Consider the following 11649-nt stretch of genomic DNA (forward strand, 5'->3'; position numbering starts at 1 on the left):
AGTAGGCAGTACATCAGACACATAGAGAGTAGGCAGTACATCAGACACATAGAGAGTAGGCAGTACATCAGACACATAGAGAGTAGGCAGTACATCAGACACATAGAGAGAGACTAGGCAGTACATCAGACACATCGAGAGTAGGCAGTACATCAGACACATAGAGAGTATGCAGTACATCAGAGTACATCAGACACATAGTAGGCAGTACATCAGACACATAGAGAGTAGGCAGTACATCAGACACATAGAGAGTAGGCAGTACATCAGACACATAGAGAGTAGGCAGTACATCAGAGACTAGGCAGTACATCAGAGACTAGAGGTAGGCAGTACATCAGACACATCAAAAGTAGGCAGTACATCAGAAACTAGGCAGTACATCAGACAGAGACTAGGTAGGCAGTACATCAGAGACTAGGCAGTACATCAGACACATCAGAGACGAGGCAGTACATCAGAAACTAGGCAGTACATCAGAGAGAGGTAGTACATCAGACACATAGAGAGTAGGCAGTACATCAGAAACTAGGCAGTATATCAGAGAGAGGTAGGCAGTACATCAGACACATCAAGAGTAGGCAGTACATCAGAGACTAGGCAGTACATCAAACATACATCAGACACAGAGTAGAGGCAGTACATCAGAGACTAGGCAGTACATCAGACACATAGAGAGTAGGCAGTACATCAGAGACTAGGCAGTACATCAGACACAGATAGAGTAGGCAGTACATCAGACACATAGAGAGTAGGCAGTACATCAGAGACTAGGCAGTACATCAGAGACATAGAGCAGTACAGTACATCAGAGCCCACTGAGAGTAGGCAGTACATCAGACAGCCCATAGAGAGTAGGCAGTACATCAGAGAGTAGGCAGTACATCAGACAGTACATCAGAGAGAGTAGGCAGTACATCAGCCCACTGAGAGTAGGCAGTACATCAGACCAGAGCCCACTGAGAGTAGGCAGTACATCAGACACATGTAGGCAGTACATCTTAGCAGTCCCAGTACACATCAAACAGACAGCTCTATTTTTCATTCTCATTGAACCACATTGTAGACGCGAGTATTCCACTAAGAAATTGATTGCAGTACATCAAACATATAACAGTTTGTTTGTTTTCACTGCCTGGATAGAACTCAGTCTTGGATGGAGTACAGTAACACTAGACCTTGGCACGCTGAACAGTACCAACACGGAGGACATATAGATTCAATAAAGAAAAGGTGTCAACCAATCAGCAACAAGCCCATCCCCATCGTTATCGATCCAAGGTCAACAGCTCTCCTCAAACCTTTCCACGTAGGAGTACATCTGGGTAATGTTTACATGTTTAGAACCATCTAATGTTAAAAACACATCCACATGTATAGGCAGCTACCCCAAAAAAGGGGGTCAATCAATCAGCAACAAGCACACACCACTTTGGACATCTACAGCACACGGTGTCACAGGAAGGCCAAGTACATCAAGAAGATCACCAAGGACCTCAGTCACTCGAGCCAAGGCCTGTTGACCCTGCTACCATCTAGCAGGCGGAGACAGTACAGGTTCATCAAAGCTGGGATCGAGAGACTGAAAAACAGCTTCAATCTCCAGGCCATCAGGCTGGTAAACAGACACCACTAGCCAGCTTCTGCCCAGTACCCTGCCCTGAACTGAGACACTGTTCTAGCCGGCTATTACTGTTCTATTAATGTTCTGTATTATGTCATGTTTCATGTTTTGTGTTGGACCCCAGGAAGAGTAGCTGCTGCTTTTGCAACAGCTAATGGGGATCCTAATAAAATACAAAAAAAAATAGCGCACAGTACTCTACCCCACACCTGCCCTAGTGACTGCCCTATGTACATAATCATTGAACACGGATAACTTGAATAATGTTCACATAATGTTTATTGTTCTGAAATCTTTTCTGTAGTTAGACACTGCAACATTATTTCATTGAAATTGAATTTGATCTCTGAGAAATCCTTTTTAATAACCTCTTAAGCTGACAGTCTCTGAAATCGGGCACTAGAATTACTTACAAAAATATGTACATGTTTACTTATTTTATTGAACCACCATTTTGTAAGTCAGAAGACAACCATCCACAACTTCCTAGGACAATGTAAACGTCCTCTGTCGAATAATCTTGTATTTGCCTCCCTCTGGTGGTCGTGTGCATCATTACATCCATTTATATCACTTCACTGCAACGTTATGTCAAAGCGGCGGTCCTTAGAAAAACATTTATCCAGCTCGACTGCTTCACGACATGAGCAGGCGGATCTAAATACAGAACTTCCATAGTGGTACGATGAAGAATGCGATCTACCTTAAAAAAATGTGTTTTAACTGGGCAAGTCAGTTAACAAATTCTTATTTACAATGACGGCCTAGGAACAGTGGGTTAACAGCTTTGTTGAGGGCAGAACAACAGATTTTTAACTTGTCAGCTCGGGGATTCGATCTAGCAACCTTCCGTTTACTGTGCCAATGCTCTAACCACAAGGCTACCTTCCAGTTATTGGCCCAATGCTCTAACCACTAGGCTACCTGCTGGTTACTGGCCCAACGCAGTACTCAACCAGAGGCCCTGCTGGTTACTGGCCCAACATCTCTAACCACTGGGCTACCTCTGGTTACAGAGCCCAACGCAGTACTCAACCAGAGCCCACTGCTGGTTACTGGCCCAACGTCTAACATCAGGCTACCTGCTGGTTACAGCCCAACGCTCTAACCACTGGGCTACCTGCTGGTTACTGGCCCAGAGCCCTCTAACCACTAGGCTACCTGCTGGCCCACTGGCCCAAGTAACCACTAGGCTACCTGCTGGACTAGGCCCAACGACCAACCACTAGGCTACCTGCTGGTTACTGGCCCAACACTCTAGACCAGAGGCTACTGCTGGTTACTGGCCCAACACTCAAGCCCACTGAGGCTACCTACATGGTTACTGGCCCAACACTCTAACCACTAGGCTACCTGCTGGTTACTGGCCCAACGCTCTAACCACTAGGCTACCTGCAGGTTACTGGCCCAACATCTAACCAGAGGCTACCTGCTGGTTACTGGCCCAACGCCTAACCACTGAGGCTACCTGCTGGTTACTCAGCCCAGACCCTCTAACATCTAGGCTACCTGCTGGTTACTCAACCCAGGCCCAATAGGCAGTACTCAGACCAGAGGCTACCTGCTGGTTACTGCCCCCAACGTACATCTCAAGCCCACTGAGGTTACCTGCTGGTTACTGGCCCAACACTCCAACCACTAGGCTACCTGATCCTGGTTACTGGCCCAACACTCTAACCACTAGGCTACCTGCTGGTTCATTCCAATGCACGTCGATATTCTGGCCCAAACCACTAGGCTACCTGCTGGTTACATGCCCAGTTTGTTTAACCACTGCTACCTGATAGGTTACTGGCCCAACGCTCTAACCACTAGGCTACCTGCTGGTTACTGCCCAACATTCACTAACTAAAAGGTTCTGCAATGGTTAATGGCCCAACGTCTAACCACTAGCTCTCCCAAACCTTTATGGCCCAGTGCTCTGGAAACTAGGTTACCTGCTGGTTACTGGTGAAGCTCTAACCACTAGGCTACCTGCTGGTTACTGGCAGCAACGCACTAACCACTAGGCTACCTTTTCGGTTCTGGCCCAAACGCTCAAACCACTAGGCTACCTCTGGTTACCTGCCCAACGCCTCTAACATCTAGGCACCTGCTGGTTACTACAACACTCTAACCACTAGGTTACCTGCTGGTTACTGGCCCAACACTCTAACCACTAGGCTACCTGCTGGTTACTGGCCCAACGCTTCTAACCACTAGGCTACCTGAACTGGTTACTGTCCCAACGTTCTATTAACCATTAGGCTGTTTCCTGTTTGGCTACTGGCCCAATGCTCTAATCTAATGGGCTACCTGATGGTTACTGGCCCAACGCTCTAACCACAGGCACCTGCTGGTTACTGGCCCATAATCGCTCTAACCACTAGGCTACCTGCTGGTTACTGTTCCCAACTTTTCTCTAACCACTGCAGGTTATTTCCTGCTGGTTGACTGGCCCTTTTTAATAACGCTCTTAACCACAGGCTACCTGCTGGTTACTGGCCCAACGCTACAAAAACATCTAGGCTACCTGCTGGTTACTGCCCAACGTCTAACCACCAGGTTACATCCTGGTTACTGGCCCAACGCTCTAACCACTATTTGGCTACCTCTGGTTACTCTGCCCAACACTTTAACCACTAGGCTACCTGCTGGTTATGGCCCAACGCTCTAACCATTTAGGCTACCTGCTGGTTACTGGCCCAACACTCTAACCACTAGGCTACCTGCTGGTTACTGGCCCAACACTCTAACCACTAGGCTACCTGCTGTTTTACTGGGGCCCAACACTCTAACCACTAGGCTACCTGCTGGTTGTTGGCCCAACGTCTAACCACTAGGCTACCTGCTGGTTACTGGCCCAACACTCTAACCACTAGGCTACCTTCCAGTTGGTTACTGGCCCAACGCTCTAACCACTAGGCTACCTGCTGGTTACTGGCCCAACACTCTAACCACTAGGTTACCTGCTGGTTACTGGCCCAATGCTCTAACCACTAGGCTACCTGCTGGTTACTGGCCCAACGCTCTAACCACTAGGTTACCTGCTGGTTACTGGCCCAACACTCTAACCACTAGGCTACCTGCTGGTTACTGGCCCAACGCTCTAACCACTAGGCTACCTGCTGGTTACTGGCCCAATGCTCTAACCACTAGGCTACCTGCTGGTTACATGTCCAACACTCTAACCACTAGGCTACCTGCTGGTTACTGGCCCAACGCTCTAACCACTAGGCTACCTGCTGGTTACTGGCCCAACGCTCTAACCACTAGGCTACCTGCTGGTTACTGGCCCAACGCTCTAACCACTAGGCTACCTGCTGGTTACTGGCCCAATGCTCTAACCACTAGGCTACCTGCTGGTTACTGGCCCAACGCTCTAACCACTAGGCTACCTGCTGGTTACTGGCCCAACGCTCTAACCACTGGGCTACCTTTTCGGTTACTGGCCCAACGCTCTAACCACTAGGCTACCTGCTGGTTACTGGCCCAACGCTCTAACATCTAGGCTATCTGCTGGTTACTGGCCCAACACTCTAACCACTAGGTTAACTGCTGGTTACTGGCCTAACACTCTAACCACTAGGCTACCTGCTGGTTACTGGCCCAACGCTCTAACCACTAGGCTACCTGCTGGTTACTGTCCCAACGCTCTAACCACTAGGCTACCTGCTGGTTACTGGCCCAATGCTCTAACCACTGGGCTACCTGATGGTTACTGGCCCAACGCTCTAACCACTAGGTTACCTGCTGGTTACTGGCCCAACGCTCTAACCACTAGGCTACCTGCTGGTTACTGGCCCAACGCTCTAACCACTAGGTTACCTGCTGGTTACTGGCCCAACGCTCTAACCACTAGGCTACCTGCTGGTTACTGGCCCAACGCTCTAATCACTAGGCTACCTGCTGGTTACTGCCCAACGCTCTAACCACTAGGTTACCTGCTGGTTACTGGCCCAACGCTCTAACCACTAGGCTACCTGCTGGTTACTGGCCCAATGCTCTAACCACTAGGCTACCTGCTGGTTACTGGCCCAACGCTCTAACCACTAGGCTACCTGCTGGTTACTGGCCCAACACTCTAACCACTAGGCTACCTGCTGGTTACTGGCCCAACACTCTAACCACTAGGCTACCTGCTGGTTACTGGCCCAACACTCTAACCACTAGGCTACCTGCTGGTTACTGGCCCAACACTCTAACCACTAGGCTACCTGCTGGTTACTGGCCCAACACTCTAACCACTAGGCTACCTGCTGGTTACTGGCCCAACACTCTAACCACTAGGCTACCTGCTGGTTACTGGCCCAATGCTCTAACCACTAGGCTACCTGCTGGTTACTGCCCAACGCTCTAACCACTAGGTTACCTGCTGGTTACTGGCCCAACACTCTAACCACTAGGCTACCTGCTGGTTACTGGCCCAACACTCTAACCACTAGGCTACCTGCTGGTTACTGGCCCAATGCTCTAACCACTAGGCTACCTGCTGGTTACATGTCCAACACTCTAACCACTAGGCTACCTGCTGGTTACTGCCCAACACTCTAACTACTAGGTTACCTGCTGGTTACTGGCCCAATGCTCTAACCACTAGGCTACCTGCTGGTTACTGGCCCAACGCTCTAACCACTAGGTTACCTGCTGGTTACTGGCCCAACGCTCTAACCACTAGGCTACCTGCTGGTTACTGGCCCAACGCTCTAACCACTAGGCTACCTGCTCGGTTACTGGCCCAACGCTCTAACCACTAGGCTACCTGCTGGTTACCTGCCCAACGCTCTAACCATCTAGGCTACCTGCTGGTTACTGGCCCAACACTCTAACCACTAGGTTACCTGCTGGTTACTGGCCCAATGCTCTAACCACTAGGCTACCTGCTGGTTACTGGCCCAACGCTCTAACCACTAGGCTACCTGCTGGTTACTGTCCCAATGCTCTAACCACTAGGCTACCTGCTGGTTACTGGCCCAATGCTCTAACCACTGGGCTACCTGCTGGTTACTGGCCCAACGCTCTAACCACTAGGCTACCTGCTGGTTACTGGCCCAACGCTCTAACCACTAGGCTACCTGCTGGTTACTGGCCCAACGCTCTAACCACTAGGCTACCTGCTGGTTACTGGCCCAACGCTCTAACCAGAGGCTACCTGCTGGTTACTGGCCCAACGCTCTAATCACTAGGCTACCTAATTTGGTTACTGGCCCAATGCTCTAACCACTAGGCTACCTGCTGGTTTCTGGCCCAACACTCTAACCACTAGGCTACCTGCTGGTTACTGGCCCAACACTCTAACCACTAGGCTACCTGCTGGTTACAGATTCCAACGCTCTAACCACTAGGTTACCTGCCACCTAGTGGTTAGAGCACAAGTAAATAAGTAATTTCATGTGTAAATGTATTAGGATAGTACTGATAAACACTTTCTGTACAGCTGGCGCTAGAAACAAACATAAGCAATTCACCTCACCTGCTTTAACATCTGCTAATCTATGTATGTGTCAAATACACTTTAATTTGATATTATTGATCACTACTGATCGGACAACGTCAACAGCACCTTTACCAGATTCCAGTCAACAGAACCTTTACCAGATTCCAGTCAACACCAGCTCAATAAGCCTGCATGGGCGACTTTACCAGATTCCAGATTCAGCACCAGCTCAATAAGCCTACATGGGCGACTTTACCAGATCCCAGTCAACACCAGCTCAATAAGCCTGCATGGGCAACTTTACCAGATTCCAGTCAACAGAACCTTTACCAGATTCCAGTCAACACCAGCTCAATAAGCCTGCATGGGCGACTTTAACAGATTCCAGTCAACACCAGCTCAATAAGCCTACATGGGGCAGATTCCAGTCAACAGAACCTTTACCAGATTCCAGTCAACGCCAGCTCAATAAGCCTGCATGGGCGACTTTAACAGATTCCAGTCAACACCAGCTCAATAAGCCTACATGGGCAGAACCTTTACCAGATCCCAGTCAACACCAGCTCAATAAGACTGCATGGGGCAACTTTACCAGATTGGGCGACCAGATTCCACAACAGAACCTTTACCAGATTCCAGTCAACACCAGCTCAATAAGCCTGCATGGGCGACTTTAACAGATTCCAGTCAACACCAGCTCAATAAGCCTACATGGGCGACTTTACCAGATTCCAGTCAACAGAACCTTTACCAGATTCCAGTCAACACCAGATCAATAAGCCTGCATGGACGACAGATGAAAGGCTGATATAGTACTCTGGTAAATGTTCAATTCCAGAACAGCTTTTACATGTTCAGTACCAGCTATAGTAAAAGAAGAAAACACACAGGAAACACAAAGAAACCTAGAACATGTTGTGATGGATTACCAGACAGGAAACACAAAGAAACCTAGAACATGTTGTGATGGATTACCAGACAGGAAACACAAAGAAACCTAGAACATGTTGTGATGGATTACCAGGCAGGAAACATGAAGAAACCTAGAACATGTTGTGATGGATTACCAGGCAGGAAACACAAAGAAACCTAGAACATGTTGTGATGGATTACCAGACAGGAAACACAAAGAAACCTAGAACATGTTGTGATGGATTACCAGGCAGGAAACATGAAGAAACCTAGAACATGTTGTGATGGATTACCAGGCAGGAAACACAAAGAAACCTAGAACATGTTGTGATGGATTACCAGGCAGGAAACATAAAGAAACCTAGAACATGTTGTGATGGATTACCAGGCAGGAAACACAAAGAAACCTAGAACATGTTGTGATGGATTACCAGGCAGGAAACATAAAGAAACCTAGAACATGTTGTGATGGATTACCAGACAGGAAACACAAAGAAACCTAGAACATGTTGTGATGGATTACCAGACAGGAAACACAAAGAAACCTAGAACATGTTGTGATGGATTACCAGGCAGGAAACATAAAGAAACCTAGAACATGTTGTGATGGATTACCAGACAGGAAACACAAAGAAACCTAGAACATGTTGTGATGGATTACCAGGCAGGAAACATAAAGAAACCTAGAACATGTTGTGATGGATTACCAGGCAGGAAACATAAAGAAACCTAGAACATGTTGTGATGGATTACCAGACAGGAAACATAAAGAAACCTAGAACATGTTGTGATGGATTACCAGGCAGGAAACATAAAGAAACCTAGAACATGTTGTGATGGATTACCAGACAGGAAACACAAAGAAACCTAGAACATGTTGTGATGGATTACCAGGCAGGAAACATAAAGAAACCTAGAACATGTTGTGATGGATTACCAGGCAGGAAACACAAAGAAACCTAGAACATGTTGTGATGGATTACCAGGCAGGAAACACAAAGAAACCTAGAACATGTTGTGATGGATTACCAGGCAGGAAACACAAAGAAACCTAGAACATGTTGTGATGGATTACCAGACAGGAAACACAAAGAAACATAGAACATGTTGTGATGGATTACCAGACAGGAAACACAAAGAAACCTAGAACATGTTGTGATGGATTACCAGGCAGGAAACACAAAGAAACCTAGAACATGTTGTGATGGATTACCAGGCAGGAAACACAAAGAAACCTAGAACATGTTGTGATGGATTACCAGACAGGAAACACAAAGAAACCTAGAACATGTTGTGATGGATTACCAGACAGGAAACACAAAGAAACCTAGAACATGTTGTGATGGATTACCAGGCAGGAAACATAAAGAAACCTAGAACATGTTGTGATGGATTACCAGACAGGAAACACAAAGAAACCTAGAACATGTTGTGATGGATTACCAGACAGGAAACACAAAGAAACCTAGAACATGTTGTGATGGATTACCAGACAGGAAACATAAAGAAACCTAGAACATGTTGTGATGGATTACCAGGCAGGAAACACAAAGAAACCTAGAACATGTTGTGATGGATTACCAGGCAGGAAACACAAAGAAACCTAGAACATGTTGTGATGGATTACCAGGCAGGAAACACAAAGAAACCTAGAACATGTTGTGATGGATTACCAGGCAGGAAACACAAAGAAACCTAGAACATGTTGTGATGGATTACCAGACAGGAAACACAAAGAAACCTAGAACATGTTGTGATGGATTACCAGGCAGGAAACACAAAGAAACCTAGAACATGTTGTGATGGATTACCAGACAGGAAACACAAAGAAACCTAGAACATGTTGTGATGGATTACCAGACAGGAAACACAAAGAAACCTAGAACATGTTGTGATGGATTACCAGACAGGAAACACAAAGAAACCTAGAACATGTTGTGATGGATTACCAGGCAGGAAACACAAAGAAACCTAGAACATGTTGTGATGGATTACCAGACAGGAAACACAAAGAAACATAGAACATGTTGTGATGGATTACCAGACAGGAAACACAAAGAAACCTAGAACATGTTGTGATGGATTACCAGACAGGAACCACAAAGAAACCTAGAACATGTTGTGATGGATTACCAGGCAGGAAACATAAAGAAACCTAGAACATGTTGTGATGGATTACCAGGCAGGAAACACAAAGAAACCTAGAACATGTTGTGATGGATTACCAGACAGGAAACATAAAGAAACCTAGAACATGTTGTGATGGATTACCAGGCAGGAAACACAAAGAAACCTAGAACATGTTGTGATGGATTACCAGGCAGGAAACACAAAGTAACCTAGAACATGTTGTGATGGATTACCAGGCACCAGGAGCTCAAAGACACCTGTCTGTCTGTAATGACAACCTATTCACCCCTTTACTTGAACTACTATGACACTACTCACTATGATACTACTCACTATGATACTACTCACTGTGACACTACTCACTATGATAGTACTCACTATGACACTACTCACTATGATACTACTCACTATGATAGTACTCACTGTGACACTACTCACTATGATAGTACTCACTATGACACTACTCACTATGACACTACTCACTATGATACTACTCACTATGATAGTACTCACTGTGACACTACTCACTATGATAGTACTCACTATGACACTACTCACTATGACACTACTCACTATGATACTACTCACTGTGACACTACTCACTATGATAGTACTCACTATGATACTACTCACTATGATAGTACTCACTATGACACTACTCACTATGATACTACTCACTATGATACTACTCACTATGATACTACTCACTGTGACACTACTCACTATGATAGTACTCACTATGATACTACTCACTATGATAGTACTCACTATGATACTACTCACTATGATAGTACTCACTGTGACACTCATCACTATGATAGTACTCACTATAATACTTCTCACTATGACACTAATCACTATGATAGTACTCACTGTGATACTTCTCACTATGATACTACTGACAACGATAGCTTCGCTAGCTGTGATTGTGGATCCTCTTCTGCTGCAGTTTCAGCTCCTGATGAATTGGCAGCCAGCCAGCGCTTGTCTTCTCTATAGCTCATTCATCACCATGTAGTGCCGGCCTAGACAGCCCAGGGTCCTATTCATTAGTACAACATGTTTTGCAACAGAAAAAAAACACATGATTCTTATTGGACAAATTCAGGTTGGTCCCTCCCCATTTGGGCCAGTTTGCATTGTTTGCTTCCAAGGTAATAAGACCCAGTGCTGTCGCTCGTTTCATTAGCTAGAGGATTTACACACCATGGAGAACAGGTGGAGAACTAGCCAGATTTATGAACACAGAGACCCTACTAAGATGGCAAGCCAGCTGCTACTTGACATTTGAACATGGAAGGAATGACAGAGTGAGAGAGAGAGAATGAGAGAGAGAGAATGAGAGAGAGAGAGAATGTGAGGAAGAGAGGAAGAAAGAGAGGTAATGAGAGAGAGGGAATGAGAGAGAGGGGAAGAGAGAGAGAGAGAGAGAGAGAGAGAGAGAGAGAGAGAGAGAGAGAGAGAGAGAGAGAGAGAGAGAGGGAGAGAGAGGGAGAGAGAGAGAGAGAGAGAGAGAGAGGAATGAGAGAGAGGGAATGAGAGAGAGGGGAAGAGAGAGAGGGAATGA

At 46.4% G+C, this 11649-nt stretch overlaps 1 long non-coding RNA gene across 2 annotated transcripts; it reads right to left on the reverse strand.

Moving 5' to 3' along the window:
* Positions 1–4600: 4600 nt before the first annotated feature.
* LOC127929927 (uncharacterized) lies at positions 4601–6743 on the reverse strand. 2 transcript variants are annotated; one of them, XR_008136363.1, is made up of 4 exons: positions 6601–6743; positions 5354–5431; positions 4807–4884; positions 4601–4650 (listed from the first exon to the last, which is right to left on the reverse strand). It is a non-coding gene; the product is annotated as an uncharacterized LOC127929927 (long non-coding RNA). The 2 variants fall into 2 exon arrangements; XR_008136362.1 differs by having other exon boundaries at positions 5354–5470.
* Positions 6744–11649: the final 4906 nt, after the last annotated feature.

This window comes from Oncorhynchus keta, chromosome 5, assembly GCF_023373465.1.
Source record: "Oncorhynchus keta strain PuntledgeMale-10-30-2019 chromosome 5, Oket_V2, whole genome shotgun sequence".
In the NCBI taxonomy this organism is placed as follows: Eukaryota; Metazoa; Chordata; class Actinopteri; order Salmoniformes; family Salmonidae; genus Oncorhynchus; species Oncorhynchus keta.